General features: G+C 43.6%; 1 protein-coding gene across 7 annotated transcripts in view; it reads right to left on the bottom strand.

Annotated features, from left to right (window-relative positions):
• CNTN5 (contactin 5) overlaps positions 1 to 18,390 on the bottom strand; it is an 826,419-nt gene that overhangs the window by 360,396 nt on the left and 447,633 nt on the right. The window lies entirely within an intron of this gene.

The following is an 18,390-nucleotide window of genomic DNA, read 5'->3' as shown; positions in this document are numbered from 1 at the left end:
GCATTGTTTTATATGTTTAAACATTTTAATGTATTTTATAATTCTATTTAAATGTTTATTTTAACTGTACATTGTTTTGGAAGGCATTGAATAGTTGCCTAAATGTAAGCTGCCTTGTGTACCTTCTGGAGTGGAGAAAGGTGAGGTAGAAATGTTGTAAATAAATAAATAAAATGTGTTAGCCACCTCCCTGAGTATTGTATCATCTGTGGACTTTGATAAGGTGTGTATCCCACACACAATTGTTAGCTACATGTGAAAGTTTCCTCTCTAAGTATAGATTTTATTAAGAATGCACAACAATCAATCATCAATAATATAATAACACCTCTCTCTCTCTCTCTCTCTCTCTCTCTCTCTCTATATATATATATATATATATATATATGTTCATTTGTAGGACACAGTAAACAAAAAAAAACCACTGAATGAAATGACACCAAATTTGGCCACAATATACCAACTAAGCCAATGTATGTCCTTCACTCAAAAAACCCTAAAAATATAAACCAGAAAGAACTTAAAACCCCCAAAACCAAAATACATAACAGTGCATGTGCAAATATCCCTTCTCCCCATGCATGAAGGAAAAACATTACACCAAACATCTGTAGTGAGCTTCTTTGCTTCTGTTGTGAGAGAATTGGCCATCTGCAAGGACGTTGCCCAGGGAACGCCCGGATGATTTTGATGTTTTTATCATCCTTGTGGGAGGCTTCTCTCATGTCCCCGCATGAGGAGCTGGAGCTGATAGAGGAAGCTCATTCGCCTCTCCCTGGATTCGAACCTGCAACCTGTCAGTCTTCAGTCCTGCCGGCACAGGGGTTTAACCCACTGTGCTACCGGGGGCTCCATGTAGTGAGCTGTCTCTGCTGACGCCGAGTGATGCCTAGCCATGGAGTCAGGATGCGGCTTGGACACACACTGTAGAATGGATGCAGTTTGGCCCTACTTTTAATTCAATGCAATGGGGTCCTGGGAGCTGTACTTTTACATGGCCTTGCTGAAGCCATCTCTACCAAGGAAGGCTGGTGCCCCACCAAACTACGGATCCCAGTATCCCACAGCATAAAGCCGTGTTTGTGGCAGCCCTGTGGTTTTGACTTTGTTTCCCAGAATTCATGCCCCTTGGACACACTGGCTAAGGCTTCTGGGAAATGGAGTTCCAAGTGTAGGCCTGAAAGGCAGGGGGGGTGCTACTCTGTTTGTTTCTTCTCTCTACCTCCTTTGCGTCTCCATCTAGATGAGGAGTAAAGGGAGCGACTCTGAGTCATCTATCTCTTCCCAAGGCATAGATAAGCTTAGGTTTTTGCTGTTATTATTAGCCCTAGACAGATATCTCCTCATAATTTGGCTGATTGCAGACTGAAAGTTGAAGTCCAAAACACCTGAAAACGGGAATTCCAGACAGGAAAGAATCAGAGCCAGCAAACACTTCCCAATACAGGATTCTGCAACGCTGCAAGGCTATTCGATGCTAATCAAGGAGATCAATTGCAACATTCTCACCTGACTCAAGTGGACAAGAGCTTTTTCTACCACCATGGACATTCCACAGATATATAAACCCCTTTGTTGCTCAGCTTGATTAGAATTGAATAGCCATGCAGCTTCAAAGCCTTGCAGCTTCAAAGCTTGGTTGCTTCCTACCTAAGGGGATCCTTTGCTGGCCAGCTTGAATATCACTTAATACCCTTGCAGAATCAAAGCCTGGCTGCTTCCTACCTAGGGGGATCCTTTGTTGCCCATCATCAATACCACTGAATAGACTTGCAGCTACAAACCATGGCTGCTTCTCATTACTTTATTTTCCAGACCACCAGACTATGCAATGGCAATGCATGGCTGAGCACAGTTAGCATAATATAAATACTCCCTCCCATGGATTGTTATGTTTCCAAACTGACAGGTTATATTACTTTCAGCCTGATAATACCAAACTATACAGAATATTACCCAGTCTTGCAATGGGTAACATGCACTGTAAACATTTAATTCAGAAAAGATATGGCTGAGTGTAGAAGATAATGCTAAGTGACTGAACAATTTAACAATTTTAATACCCATAATGAAATATATTACAAACCCAATGAGGCTGTTGTTGCATATTTTTGGGGATTTCAAAGCTAGTGTACACATGGCTAGTATACAGAGATATAACATTTCTTATGTTATAAATCTTTATGCACCACAGGGACCCTTTAATTTTGCAATTAAAATATTAATCTTCTCAATTTTCTCTGATGACTTGCCTTTAAATGTTCAGCTTTCTCGTCGTAGAGAAATTCATCTGAGGAACATGTGCAAGCTGAAAAATCCCAAATCTTCTTATATATGCTTCAACATTTTTACGCAAATGACTTAATACTACAGCAAGAACAACAGTCAGCCTTTTGAAGCTTTCATGCTGGAGGAGAGAGACAGGAATCCACTCTGGGTTTTATTCTGAACTTTGAAGTTTAGTCTGAATTTTAACAGAGTTATGCTAGGTAGGTGGCAAACTGTATCCAAAAATAGAATTCAGCAGGACAGCTTTCAAACCTGGATCCAAATCCTGGTTTTATCACTAAAGTGACATTTTGGATCATAAGCAAAAAAAGAAAAAAAAGGGGGGGGGAGAAAAGAAAAGATGAATGCCGTTTACCCTATATTTGGAGCATAAAGCTGAATCTGCCTTATACTTTGATGCTTGAACAGACAGGGTCCCCTGCAGAGAACTCTAAGCAATGCTAAATATGAACTCAAGAAATTCATGTAAATCCTGAATGTAAAATGCTCACCGACTGGAGTGCCAAGTAAATCGGCTTGCTTTGATCCACTTTTGCTAAACTGGGTAAAACACCCAGCTCATGAGATCCACTTGAGTAATGTGGTTGAGAGAATAGGAAATGCCACACATAGCCATCAATTACACCTTGTCTTTGCAGGCTTAATACAGTTGCAATACTCATATGATTAGAAAAAAAAGAATACATCATACTAGTAGGAGTATCTCTCTGTCATTGGGTAGTTCCTTTAAAATTCAGAGAAAACTCAGAGTGGATGTACAACTTGATGGTGTGGAACCCTATCCACTTTAGTAGGTTAAGAACTCCATTATTATCCCTGCAAAAACATTGATCACCATCACTATACTACTGAAAGGGAAGTCACTAGTTGCCCCTATCTTTATCACAACCATCTCACAGCAACCTGCCTGTCCAACTTTCAGGGCTCATTATTTAACATAAAAAGGCAAAAGCATTTTGTCTGAGCTGTTGCCCATTCATACTACATAGGCATAGTGATGTTATTCCAGTTTTATAGCCATCGTTCAGTATTATAGAGTCCTGGGAATGGCAGTAGTGCCATGTAATGTAATATTGCATGGCACAATCAATATATAATTCAGTCTATGAATATTTATTCTACTCAGCCCAATTATTTATAGTTAACAGGAATTGTGACTAGACAGATCTTTAAATTGATAATATATTTCAATACAGAATCACTCTGAGTAAAATTAAACCACGAGATAATCAGGAAAAAATGGAGTAAAACAAGGCAAAATAACATTATTGTCATAATCAATATTTTCCCCCACAATCTATCTGCCAGCAGTTGCACTGAGTGATGGAAGTCGGTTGTGCTGGTGATCGGGGCACACCACAATGACATTATGGCCATCTCCTCACAAGATTACTTCTAGAGTTTGAGACAGATAGTGCAGAACCCCTATCATCATGCCTTATCATACCAAGGCTGATGCTGGAAGGGGTCTGGTAAACACTCAGCAGAGCCTTGATCAATGGGAGAGCAGCCCAAGATCATGCACTGCAGCTACAAGATGTTAAAGTAGCTTTGGGAATGGGCAAAAGGGACCATACTTTAGAAGATGGAGGCAAACCGGCTTTGGATTTGGACCATCACCTTTAGTGATAGTAAAGATCACATGTCATAAGCATCTCAACAGTCTGCATCTTCCCATGATTCTCCCTCAATAGCTTGCAAAATCCATCAACTGTTTGTAGTTTTTCAATAGTCCATCATCAACTCTGATAGGAGTCCCTGGTGGCACAATGGGTTAAACCCTTGTGCCGGTAGGACTGAAGACTGACAGGTTGGAGGTTCGAATCCAGGGACAGCTCCGGCTCCCCATGTGGGAACATGAGAGAAGCCTCCCACAAGGATGATAAAACACCAAAACATCTGGGCGTCCCCTGGGTAACATCCTTGCAGACGGCCAATTCTTTCACACCAGAAGCGACTTGCAGTTTCTCAAGTCGCTCCTGACATGAGAAAAAAACCCCTACTTTGATGTGATGAGTCTGTTCCACTGCTGTACGATCAGGCCAGCATTAAAGTGATGTTGGGGGCAGAATCATCCTCCTTTCCTCCTCTCTCCTGGATATTCCCATACTATTTCATGTTTATTTTACAGTTATATTTGACTCTTTTTTATTTTTCACAGCTAAAACTGCTCTGCAGTAGAAAAATGTTTTTTTTTTTGTTGTGTCAGGAGTGACTTGAGAAACTGCAAGTCGCTTCTGGTGTGAGGGAATTGGCCGTCTGCAAGGATGTTGCCTAGGGGACGCCTGGATGATTTGATGTTTTTATCAACCTTGTGGGAGGCTTCTCTCATGTCCCCGCATGAGGAGCTGGAGTTGATAGAGGGAGCTCATCCGCCTCTCCCCAGATTCGAACCTGCGACCTGTCGGTCTTTAGTCCTGCCGGCACAGGGGTTTAACCCACTGCGCCACCGCAGAAATGTGGGAAGGGAGGGTATATGATCATTGCAAATCAATGAATCAACACAGTAGCATGAATGAGGAGAGGTGTGATATCACATATGCTCAACTCAGTATGTATCCACTATCAATGCTATTATGACTCCAGTGGAATAGTTGTTGCAATAATGCCCTTGGTTACATGTTCATAACTAAATAATTGATCTGAGCTCTCAGTCATAATATATAATCTACAACTGTCTTAAATTCAAATATGCAAAAATGATGTGAACACAATTGCTTGAAAAACTGGCTGACTGCTTCATGAGTTTCAAAAGTGTTTACCAAATTTTCATGTTTATTTTCAGCCAAAGTCTATTTTTCTTGGATGTAAAAACATAATGGAACAGAATACCTGGTAGCTGAGATGTGTAATCTAGACACTGTGATAAAAATGGAAATCATATAAGTCTTACACCTCTACTTTTCAACAGAAAATAATATTATACTATGGAGAGGCCAATAAACAAGGTTTTGTAGTACTTGTAACTTATAATATTCTGCTGAGTTTTTTGTCACCAGAATATACTCTGTTTACTGATTTTACAGTACTCTCTTTTCTTACAAAGAATGTTTTAAGAGACAGAAAACATCTGGCTACACAAACTATGTAAAAAACATTGTGCTCATGTGCACAGTGAAATCCCTTTTTGAGTTAGAGAATTGAAAGGAATAGTTTGAATGGGCCTTAAGAAGCATTGCTAACAACAAGGCAGCAGGAGACGACGGGATCCCAGCTGAACTGTTTAAAATCTTAAAAGATGATGCTGTCAAGGTGATGCATGCCATATGCCAGCAAATATGGAAAACACAAGAATGGCCATCAGACTGGAAAAAATCAACTTACATCCCCATACCAAAAAAGGGAAATGCGAAAGACTGCTCCAACTTCCGTACAGTGGCCCTTATTTCTCATGCCAGTAAGGTAATGCTCAAGATCCTGCAAGGAAGACTCCAGCAATACATGGAGCGAGAGTTGCCAGATGTTCAAGCTGGGTTTAGAAAAGGCAGAGGAACGAGAGACCAGATTGCCAATATCCGCTGGATAATGGAGAAAGGCAGGGAGTTTCAGAAAAACATCTACTTCTGCTTCATTGACTATTCTAAAGCCTTTGACTGTGTGGATCATAACAAATTGTGGCAAGTTCTTGGTGGGATGGGCATACCAAGCCACCTTGTCTCTCTCCTGAGGAATCTGTACAAGGACCAAGTAGCAACAGTCAGAACTGACCACGGAACAACAGACTGGTTCAAGATTGGGAAAGGCGTACGGCAAGGCTGCATACTCTCACCCAACCTTTTTAACTTGTATGCAGAACACATCATGCGATGTGCGGGGCTTGATGAATGCAAAGCTGGGGTGAAAATTGCTGGAAGAAACATTAACAACCTCAGATATGCAGATGACACCACTCTGATGGCCGAAAGCGAGGAGGAGCTGAGGAGCCTTCTAATCAAGGTGAAAGAAGAAAGCGCAAAAGCCGGGTTGCAGCTGAACGTCAAAAAAACCAAGATTATGGCAACAAGAATGATTGACAACTGGAAAATAGAGGGAGAAAATGTGGAGGCCGTGACAGACTTTGTATTTCTAGGTGCAAAGATTACTGCAGATGCAGACTGTGGCCAGGAAATCAGAAGACGCTTACTTCTTGGGAGGAGAGCAATGTCCAGTCTCGATAAAATAGTAAAGAGTAGAGACATCAGTCTGGCAACAAAGATCCGCCTAGTCCAAGCCATGGTATTCCCTGTAGTAACCTACGGATGTGAGAGCTGGACCTTAGGGAAGGCTGAGCGAAGGAAGATCGATGCTTTTGAGCTGTGGTGCTGGAGGAAAGTGCTGAGAGTGCCTTGGACTGCGAGAAGATCCAACCAGTCCATCCTCCAGGAAATAAAGCCCGGCTGCTCACTGGAAGGAAGGATACTAGAGACAAAGTTGAAGTACTTTGGCCACATCATGAGGAGACAGCAAAGCCTAGAGAAAACAATTATGCTGGGGAAAGTGGAAGGCAAAAGGAAGAGGGGCCGACCTAGGGCAAGATGGATGGATGGCATCCTTGAAGCGACTGGACTGACCTTGAAGGAGCTGGGGGTGGTGACGGCCGACAGGGAGCTCTGGCGTGGGCTGGTCCACGAGGTCACGAAGAGTCGGAGACGACTGAACGAATGAACAACAACAGTGAAACTTGGGGAAAGTATTTTCTTGTCTCTCATATATACCAAAGTAGAGAAAGACATTGGAGCCCCAGCCTCCTTTGCACTTTGGATGCTTCACTCATTTCTTTGACTGTAATTGTGCTTCTAATGTAGGGAATCTTTCAAGAATGTGATCGACATTCTCACAAGGCATCTGGAATATACAAGATATTCCACCTATCCACAGTTCATTCTGCTCATGACTAAACTAGATGGGCCTCTCATGATGCTGTTCCGCATTCGACATTTGCCATTCCCACTCACCATTTGGATCAATATCATCCACTGAATGATTGAAACCAGTGGAAACAATCAGAACCACTGATGGTATATCTCTCAGAAGAACCAGGAACACCACCCACTGAAAGGCACACACACTGCAAGAATTTCCATACTCTAGACCTCAGATTACATTGTGTTTAATGAGCTCTTTGGAATGAGGAATGGAGCCCATCAGAATGAGAAGTGAATGGAAAAGTACAGAGTAGTTGACATGGTATGCTTCACTTTGATTGAAATTCTGTGTAAAACTCATGCAAATTCTTCAGTGCCTGAGGGAACAACTTTTGAACTGTTTGGCAACTGCTGCCACTCCAAACATCTGTCACTTTTGCATCCAGCCAAGGTATTTAAATGACCATATTACTGTAGCGATTCAGTGTTTTGCAACATATTTAAATAGTCCTGAGAACTAGAGAAATTTTATTATTTTTGTTTTACAGAGCATGGATCTTGTAGATGCAAAAAGGATCTCCTGCTGAAGGCTAGATTTCCCACTAGGCCACCTTGCTAGATGCCAAGGGCAACAGTGAGCATGACTTATACACCTTTATTCTTTTGCAATAGAAGCATATAGAAGTGCTTTTCAATGCTTTTTGGACATATATATCCATGATGGGAGAGAGGAAGCAAAATACCGTGCAGTGTTTAAGTCTGTCAATTTAATTTTTTGCTGCATTTATATGAATCTCAACAACATTTTCATTCTGTATACATCAAGTTCAGATATGTTTCTGTCATTTAAAAAAAGGAATGTGTGCCTAATTTGGTCAGCCTTTTCTGAATCTACAACTGTTGATGCCATATTTCCTTGACACAGGTCTTTGTACTTTTGAGGCTGTTTTAAAGTGTCATGTAATGGGTTCAACAATGGATCAGGATTAGGGAGACAAGATTTTGAATTCAGCTATTGAAACTTTTGGGTGATTCTCTCAGATTCCAAGGAAAGCAATGGCAAACATTCTCTTAACATTCTATGATAAGGTTAACACAAGTCAGAGTCAACCTGAAGACACACAAGAACAACAACCATCACTAGATGTATCCATGGTTGTGTAAACAAAGGTCTACAAGAGTAACCCTTTCACATCAACCTACATTCTATATTTGTTACAAAAGCTTGATATAAATATGAAACATCACTGCTGTTGGTATTGTTATTGTTGTGAGCCTTCAAATTCCTTTGCGACTTATGGCAACCCTAAGGTGGAGCTAGCACAAGGCAAGATTTGTTGAGAGAAGCTTTGTCTTTGCCTTCCTTTGAATCTGAGAATGTGGAATTTGATGGTCGATTTCCATGGCTGAGTGAGGAGTTGAACCCTAGTCTCCAGAATTTTAGTCCAATACTCAAATCACTACACTATGCTGGTTCAAATATGGAACATCTAGGAGGACAAAACAGTGCCCTGAAGTATCCCATGTAACACGTATCAACATGGTAAAGAACACACCATCATAACCAACAACATGTCATATGTGACTAAACAACATTGGAGTTTAGTTACGACAGCAAAAGCTATTAACGAGGAAGTATTCAACCTAGAAGAGAAGCAGTAGTTTGTTTCTGCCTAAGAAGGGCAAAACTCTGCCCCTCTTCTTTCTCTTTGAATGAAAATGTATAGTTTGAAAACAGTTTGCAGCAATTGAAGTAAGCTAAGGACCAATGAAGAAATTGGGAAAAGGTGAGAGATTCCAGGGAAAGGAGCTGAAATATAGGACTCTCCCTACCAAATGGGGACAGCTAAGGGGTATGTACATAACTGAAATACAGTATCCTCACAGTCAGTCGCAGTATGGACAGCAGAGCAGAGTAGAGTTTTTTCCCTTTATTCCTCCCAAGACAAGGCTGATTTGGTATAAAAACTAGATAATCAAAATTTCACTTGAGTCCCTCATGTGTTATTTATAAGAGCGTGTTATCATTGTTAATAAACTTTCCCTTACCTGCTTGCTGGGAAGGGGGAGGAGTTTGTCCCCTCCATTGAACAAAGACAAGTAGTTCCGGCCGGAACTACTTCCCTGGGGGCGGAGCCAGCCTTTGGGCTGGCCCGCCCCCAAATCCTCACTTCGGAGCCAGCCGGCAAGAAGAGAGGACGCAGGTCTGTCTCGGGGGTGGCTGGGAGTGGGGCCTGGCCCCCTCTCCCGGGCCACCCTTTACCTTGGAGTTTGGGTGTGGGGTCTGGCTGGGAGCAGGGCATTGTCCCCTCTCCCGAGCCACCCCTTCCCCCGGGTTTCTGGGCACCGCTTCGCGGGCCCTCCATCGGGCATGGCGGCGGGAAAAGGATAGGCTACCCCCGCTCATTTGCCCCCTTTTTTGCCTGCTCGCCCCCTTTTCCTGGCCCCGGCTGATGCGCTCCGCTTCGCTCGGCACGGGCGGCGGCTGCGGGTCGCGCTCCCGGGCTTTGCGGCTGTTCGGGGCCGCTGGGGCGTTTTTCCGGCGGCGTATGCTCGCGTGGCTGGGCCGCTTGGTGCCTTACGGCCTCGCCGCGGAGCTTTGGGGAGCCGCGGGTTTCGGTTTGGGGCCGCGCGGCTCCTGGTTTTTTCCATCGCATGCCCCCTTTTGATTTAGGGCTGGGTGAGCCCTTCCCGCATCGTTTTGCCCTCCACGGGTCGTCTTTGGCCCAGTTTGGGGCCTGGAACCGAGGGCTGAGGCGATTCGGGGCTTTGGCTTTGCGAGCATCGGGCGGGGCTGGGAAGGGCCCACCCCCCCCCCCGCCATGAGGCCTCACTAACGGCTGTCGGGCGGCCATGCGGCTGTCGGCCATCTTGGCCACATGGCTGGCGGCCATCTTGGAGAGGGGACGGCAGCCATTTTATAGCTGCATGGCCATCTGTCAGGGGTGATTTGAATGCAACGTTCCTGCTTCTTGGCAGGGGGTTGGAATGGATGGCCCATGAGGTCTCTTCCAACTCTTTGATTCCATGTTCTAGGTATTTCTCTAAGAAGGCCAAGCAAGAGGGTGCCACCCCTTCCTTTCCTTGTGTATTGTATATATATATGGTGTTTATGTATATATATATATATATATATATATATATATATATATATATAAATGAGACAATACAAATAGGGCATATATTCATACATAGTTACACAAAAATTGGAGAGAAGGCTAGAGGCTGTTTTTTAACTTACCCAAAAAAAATAATAAAATAAAATAAAAAAATAATAATAATAAAAAAAATAAATAAAAAAAAATAAAAAAATATAATAATAATAATAATTAAAGTGAACAAATTAATACAGAAATGTATATACAATTATAGGGGTATGTATGCAATATAGATATATTGACACTCCATATAGTTATGCTTGCCGAATGACCTTGGAGGTGTCTATCGACAGTGCCGGTTCTTCGGCTTACAAATGGAGGTGGCTACCAGGCCCCAGAGTCAAACATGACTGGCCTTGGGGTTGGGGGGCTACCTTTACCTGTTCGATATATCTATATAGATATAGACTTAAGCAAAGTGTATGTGTATATCCACATTGGTATACACACGCACACACACATATATATATATACAGTACAAAGAGGGATAATAATTACGAACGCAAGTTTAAAGATTAACAACAGCAATTCGGTTTGCTAATTTAGGACCATTACTGCGACATAAGCCGTCGAGGAGGTGGTGGCGGCTATACGAGCGTATGGTGTTACAATGCCTAACAAATTATTGTGATATATTATTTTACTTCAGGATGCCGCCTAAGAAAAACGTTGGAGGTCCCAAGGGCAAGGGCCCTGCAGCGAAAATGGCGTATAAGCGCCCTCCGCCCCCAAGCGCCGCATCGTCAGACGACGACGAAGGAGTGTCTACAGAAGAGCTCAATGCACTAATGATCCGGATTAACCAGATAGAAAAAGAAAAAGGGTTTGCTGCCTCGGCTGCCCCTAGGCCCGCCAGGCAAGCAAGTAAAAGGGCTATTTTTAAAGCGCTTCTTTCTCGGGTTTCTGTTATAGAAGCTGCCGGGACATCGACATCAGATACCGCTGTGGGATCCCCGGTTACACAGGTGGGCAGCAGCGCAAATTCTGCCCAGGAAGGAGGTAGTCAACCAGTGGCACGACCTGACCCCCGGCCGCATGTTGTGGTCCCTTGCGGCCCTCCTCCATCGGTTCAAGTAGGACTCCCCCCTTCCCAGATGGTTTCAACATCAACATCGACAGGTACCAACACTGTGGGTTTTTGGCCCTGGGATCAAACCCAGGGTCAGGGGGGTTCTGGTAGTCAATGCACACAGGTTGCGCCGGTGATCGATAACTCCTTGTCACCGGTAGCCCAGCAAGCGCCAACACAGGGCGCGGCAGCTGGTCCTGTACCTGCAGCTGAAGATGCCAACCAATTTTGGGGAACAGCCAGATACCCCCTCCCTGCTGAACCTAAATTGAGTTCAATAGCATTGGGAGCTCATCTATCCCAAAAGACAATTGACAGGATACTTAAAAACGAATACATCGACATATTCTTGCTGTATTTTAGGGAATTGGATAAAAAGGAAAAGGACGAATTAGATGAAGAATCTAAAGACAAGCTAAAAAAGAGACGGGTGGACCATACATGGGAAAACTGGCTAGCCTGTTATATGATCTACAGCGGCGTCCTGGTCGAAGCTTTTCCCTATAGGGGCAAAGCGCTAATTCAGTACCAAAACATCATTTACTGTGCATACGTAAATTTTACGGGTAGTGCATGGCTGTCGTATGATAAGCGTTTTCGCTTCGATGCCGCACGGTCGCCCACAAGTAGATGGGACCTCATTGATAACCAGTTGTGGATGGATGTTTTGACGCCAGCGCGTCCTAACATCGGAGAAAAAGCCGACAGCGGTCACACTATTCAAAATTTCAAGGGTGGCCAGTCCTTTCGACAGGCTGTCACCCAACAGCAGCCCCAACGACAAAAATCGCTTTGCTGGGAATACTCTTCCCAGGGAAACTGCTCACGTAGGGCTTGCAGATTTCAGCATGCCTGCTCCATTTGCGCAGGCACCCATCCTACAAAAAATTGTGCCAAAGGCAGACCAGTCAGGCCCAATACAAAGGAGGGTCAGTTTCCTAAGAGAAATGGAGCCGGCGCCCCCCTTTCAAAAGGGGCCCAGCCCAATTAGGTTGGCTCAGTTAAGAGAGTGGCTAGAGAAGTACCCTCACAGGGCATCAGCAGACTATTTGTTAACAGGTTTTTCTGAGGGTTTTCGCATCCCGGCCTTAGGCCCCAGGGTACAAGTTCAGTCACGCAATTTAAAGTCAATAATTGGCTTGGAACATATTGTTCATCAAAAAATTCAAAAAGAGCTCAGGGAAGGAAGGATATTAGGTCCTTTTACTGCACCCCCGACACCGCAATTCAGGGTATCCCCTCTTGGTATTGTGCCCAAAAAGGCACAAGGAGAATTTCGTCTTATTCACCATTTGTCCCACCCTAAAGGCTCATCGGTGAATGATGCTATACCGGAAGAGCTATGCACAGTGCAATACACTTCCTTTGATGCCGCAATACATATGATTAGGAGTCGTGGCTACGCGGCCGAACTAGCGAAATGCGATATAAAATCGGCATTTCGACTACTTCCAGTCAACCCCAAAGATTTTGAGTTGTTGGGGTTTCAATTTGAAGGTTTATTCTACATGGACCGAGCACTCCCAATGGGCTGCTCGGTCTCATGCGCTGCTTTTGAAAAGTTTAGTTCCTTTTTAGAGTGGGCGCTAAAAGCTAAAGCGGGTTTGAAAGGGGTGGTACACTATTTGGACGATTTTTTGTTTGCAGGTAAAGCGGGGCTTGGTGAATGCAGAACGCTGTTGTCTGCCTTCATTGAGCTCACGTCAGAGCTTGGTGTTCCACTAGCAGAAGAAAAATCCGAGGGTCCATCTACCAGTTTAACATTTTTAGGCATTCAAATTGATACCGTTAATCAGTTTTCCAGATTGCCCCCAGAAAAGGTGTCAAACCTAAGAGTGAGGGTCACTGAATTTGGTGACAAGAAAAAAGCAACATTGAAAGAGTTCCAGGAGCTAATCGGGCACTTAAATTTTGCATGTAAGGTGATAGCTCCGGGTCGGGCATTTTTGCGCCGCCTATGCGAGGCTATTGCAGGAGTTAAAGCCCCTTACCATCATATCAGGGTGACCCGCCAGATAAAATCTGATTTGGCTATTTGGCAAAAATTTTTGGCACAGTTCAATGGCATCTCCTTTTGGAGGCAGGACCTGATGTTGAAAGACGCCCTTCAGGTGGCGTCTGATGCATCCGGGTCAATCGGCTTTGGGGTTTATTTTAACGGCCATTGGTGCGCTCAGCAATGGCCGCCTAAGTGGCATGAATTGGGTTTCACAGCTGATTTGACGTTTTTGGAATTCTTCCCCATATTGGTGGCGGTCACAATTTGGGTACAATATTTTCAAAATTCGACTGTGCATTTCTGGTGTGACAACATGGCCACCGTTCAGGTTATTAACAGTCTGACCTCCAAATCCCCCAGAGTAATGGAAGTGGTTCGTCAGTTCACACTCCATTGCCTCCATCACAACATACTATTTAAGGCTTTTCATGTGTTGGGCATACATAACCCGCTGGCTGACGCTCTGTCTCGCATGCAGATGGAGCGTTTCAGGCAGCTGGCGCCCAACGCAGACGTCCGACCGGAGGCCATGCCAGACCATCTTTGGCAGGTTGGGGTGAGGAAGTACTGAGGGGAATGTCTTTGGCCCTTGCCCCAAGTTCTAGAAAATCTTATCTTAAAACTGTTCAAGAATTTTTTGAATTTTTAAACAATTACGGCCTGCCCAATATTTCGCCGACACCTTATGACCACATTGCAAAATTTTGCATCTACTCTAAGAGGCGGGGATTGGCTCCTCGGTCAATTCGATCTAAGCTGGCTGCACTGGCGTATTGGCTTAAGGCCCAAGGGTTTCCTGATCACACTAATGATTTTAGGCTATATAAACTCTTAGCTGGTTGGTCTCGTGAACACGGTCATCAGCCTGACAATAGAGAGCCCCTAACACCAAACATATTAAAAGGCTTAAAGCAAACATGGGCCCAGGTCTGTTCGTCAAGTTACGAACAGTTACTTTTTCATTCGGCCGCATTAATTGCCTTCTTCGGGGCTCTGAGAGTAAGTGAGCTGGTAGCCACGGGCAAAACGGACGGGTCGCTTAAAGCTCTCCTGCTGTCCGATGTTAAGCTGACTCAGCAGGGCTTGCAAATTTTCATCAGGTCATCTAAAACGGATCAGCGGGGAAGGGGAACGGAAGTCTCGCTAGCTCAGTGTGAAGACGGTGATATTTGCCCCGTTAGGGCTGTGACTGAATTTATGTCAGCTAGAGGGGTCACGGCTGGTTATTTTTTCATACATAAAGACGGTTTCCCTCTCACCAGATATCAATTCTGGGCTCTGACTAACAAGGCCCTTAAGGTGTTGGGGCTACAACAACATAAATTTGGGACTCATTCATTCAGGATTGGTGCTGCATCTACGGCGGCCAGGCTGGGCTATGGGGCCGAAAGGATAAAAAGCCTGGGGAGATGGAAATCAGAATCTTACAAAGGCTACGTTCGCCCTGTTGCGTTTTAATCTTGTTTCTTTATCATTGCAGATGGCCTGGAGCTGGTTCAAAGGAAAAGAGTGTTAATTTGCGGGCACAGTTATGTACATTGGGCCGAGCGTCATGCCCGCAGAGGTGCCTTTGGCCAGCATCTGGGTCTTGCCTCTGTCGCCACAATTGAATGGAGAGGGCGAAGAGGCTTGCGGTGAGATGGTTTGTTACCGTTATTGTTCCAGCCCGGTTGGGGGCCCCCACCTGATTTATTAGTGATTCACCTTGGAGGTAACGATCTGGGCCTGTTGCAGGGCAAGGCACTATACCTACAGGCACGCAGCGATTTCAAAAGGATCCGGGAGGCATGGCCTCGCACACATATTGCCTGGTCTGCGATGATTCCGCGCTTAAGATGGTTAGGTGGCGGAGGGATCAGACAAATGGAAAAGGCTAGGAAGCGTGTCAATAGGGCCATGCGGTTAGAGTTGACACGTCATCAAGGATTTTTCATACACCAAGGTGACATCACGCTCGATAAAGTTGTGTTGTATAGGGCAGATGGTATCCATCTGTCAGAGGAGGGCAACGATTTGTTTTTGGCCAATTTACAATTGGGAATTAGAGCTGCATTAGAAGGCTGTGTGGGGTGATGGGGGCTAAATGGACATTTGCCCCCAATCAGTGGCAGGAAATAAGTTAATAGGTTAAATAGTTAATATAGTCCCCAGTTATCCCCTTTCAAGATGGATAGGCCATTAAAGAATACACTCACCTGATGTTCTCCGTGGTCAGGTGAGGGGAACAAAAATGGCCCAAAAAGAGGTTGGGGGAAAAAAGAGAGGCTGGGGCTTGGTTATCTTGTTAAAGTTGTAAAATTGATTACTATAAGAGGTTACCCGTATTAAAGTTACACGGGATACGTTGGTCGCCCCACATAGCTAGTGAATAGGCTGATAAAGCCAATAAGTTGTGATTATTAAAAAGCAGTTAAACAAAAATAGGTAACGATCAATAAAGTTGCCCTTATTTAAACCCAGCTATCTTGTGTGGTCTGGTTATTTCAATGGTTGGAGGACAATAAACTTTCCCTTACCTGCTTGCTGGGAAGGGGGAGGAGTTTGTCCCCTCCATTGAACAAAGACAAGTAGTTCCGGCCGGAACTACTTCCCTGGGGGCGGAGCCAGCCTTTGGGCTGGCCCGCCCCCAAATCCTCACTTCGGAGCCAGCCGGCAACCCACCACGCCCGCCCTATATAACAGTATAATTTGGTCGCCATTAGGGGGCCGGGTAGGAATTTTTCCCCTCCTATGTTCTAGGAAGGTTTTTCGCCTACCCTATACTGTTAGAGGCAAATTGGGATGGTGAGGTTTTAAATAGGTTGCCACAGGAAATAAGTTAATAGGTTAAATAGTTAATATAGTCCCCAGTTATCCCCTTTCAAGATGGATAGGCCATTAAAGAATACACTCACCTGATGTTCTCCGTGGTCAGGTGAGGGGAACAAAAATGGCCCAAAAAGAGGTTGGGGGAAAAAAGAGAGGCTGGGGCTTGGTTATCTTGTTAAAGTTGTAAAATTGATTACTATAAGAGGTTACCCGTATTAAAGTTACACGGGATACGTTGGTCGCCCCACATAGCTAGTGAATAGGCTGATAAAGCCAATAAGTTGTGATTATTAAAAAGCAGTTAAACAAAAATAGGTAACGATCAATAAAGTTGCCCTTATTTAAACCCAGCTATCTTGTGTGGTCTGGTTATTTCAATGGTTGGAGGACAATACATAATGACATGCAGTAGAGATTTTTAAAAATATAATTCTAATCAGTAGTCTGACCAATATAATTTCTACGCTTCATTGGAAAGCAACATCTGCATTAAAACCCTCAAGGGAGTTAAGGCTGGTGTTTTTCTTGCAATGTTTGATAATGCTGGGCAGTATAAACTATTCCTGAAAGGACTGCAATCTAATTCAGTAAGTCATCTCTTCCAGAAATATTGCTGCAAAATTGATACGTACCAGCAAGCAAGTCCAGAGGTTCTGGTAAATGCAAATTCACTTTGGATTTGGATTTTGTAAATTTTGTAATCTAGCTTTCAATTCCAGTTTGGTTGACAGTTCTCAAAAAAGCAGCCATGTCAGACTCTTGCAGCAAAAAAAGAAGGAGGGGAGGAACGAAATGTAGCAGCACCTATAAGACTAAATAGTTTTTAGTTTTGCATGAACTTTCATGGATATACATTTACCCTACAAGGATGAGTAACACATCTCACCAAACTACAAATCCCAAAATTTCATAGCATTGAGACAAGACAGTTCATGTAGTGTCAACAGAGGCGGCCCTAGGTAATTTTCAATGGTAAGCAAACAGTATTTTGGAGCCCCCCAACCAATCACTGATATATATTTTCTGTTTGTCGTGGGAGTGCTGTGTGCCATATTTGGTTCAATTCCATCATTGGTGGAGTTCAGAATGCTCTTTGATTGTAGGTGAACTATACATCCCAGTAACTACAACTCACATATGTCAAGGTCTATTTTTCCCCAAGAGCACCTCAAGAGTGCCCCCGGGCAAAATCAACTATACTGCAAATGCTTACTTTGCATAATGGGTTGAGCTGAGTGTCAAACTACTACTTGAGTGTGGATACAGATTTCTTCAGGTGAAGCTCTTGCAACCGAAATATGATAGATCTATGCTTGGCTCTCTTCTCCCTCTCAAAAGCAAGAATTGGAACATAGAGGATATAAAAAGTATATAGTAGGCCTGGGTAACAACGCAAAAATTTGTTTCTAAAATCGATTTGTAATTGGGGTTTTTTTTGTTTCGATATTTAAAATAATTACAAAATTTTCCAAAAAAAAAGTTCGGTATTTACGAAATTTCGTAAATATTTACAAAACATTTTGTAAAGATGGCGCCCTTTTTTTTCCAATATTTTTAAAATATTTTTTAAATTTAATTATTAATTTAGTAGAATAGGGATTAATTATTATTAATTATTATTAAGGAGGGAAGGCAGGCACTCACTCTGGCGGGCCCTCTCGCTCGCCGCTCGCTCGCCCCTCTCGCTCGCCCCTCTCGCTCGCCCCTCTCCCTTCCAAGGAAAAGTAAAAGCTCGCCCTCTCAGCAAGCATCGGCAGGCGGCCATCTTACGTATTTCCGAAATGGACGGAAATACAATTTTTTTTGGCGCCTGCCGTTTCGATATTTAAAAACACTTCCAGGTTAAAAAAAAGTTTTGTAATCGTTTCGTAATTCAAAAATTAATGAATTTTTTAACGAATTACGAATTAACGAAACGAATTGCCCAGCCATAGTATATAGATATACCTTTATAAGTATGTAATTGGTATAATCTATAAGTAAAATTAAAGTCATTTCATTTTAATTCATGAAGTTCTCTCTATTTTGTATGCAAATAAATGGAAACCTTGAAGCACTAGGAAGACTGTAGTGCGTTGTCCTCCCCCCCCCCGCCTTTAAAAAGGTCTGTGTTGCCACATTCTTTTCTCCAAACTATAAATATACAGACATGCAATTTATCCCCACTAAAATAAACAAAATAAAACAAATGCTTTCAGCTGCAAATAATCCTTGCTCCAGGCA

This window comes from Anolis sagrei, chromosome 3 (assembly GCF_037176765.1).
Source record: "Anolis sagrei isolate rAnoSag1 chromosome 3, rAnoSag1.mat, whole genome shotgun sequence".
Taxonomy (NCBI): domain Eukaryota; kingdom Metazoa; phylum Chordata; class Lepidosauria; order Squamata; family Dactyloidae; genus Anolis; species Anolis sagrei.
Note: the sequence above shows the minus strand (reverse complement) of the source record. Positions and strands in the feature narration are given on the sequence as shown.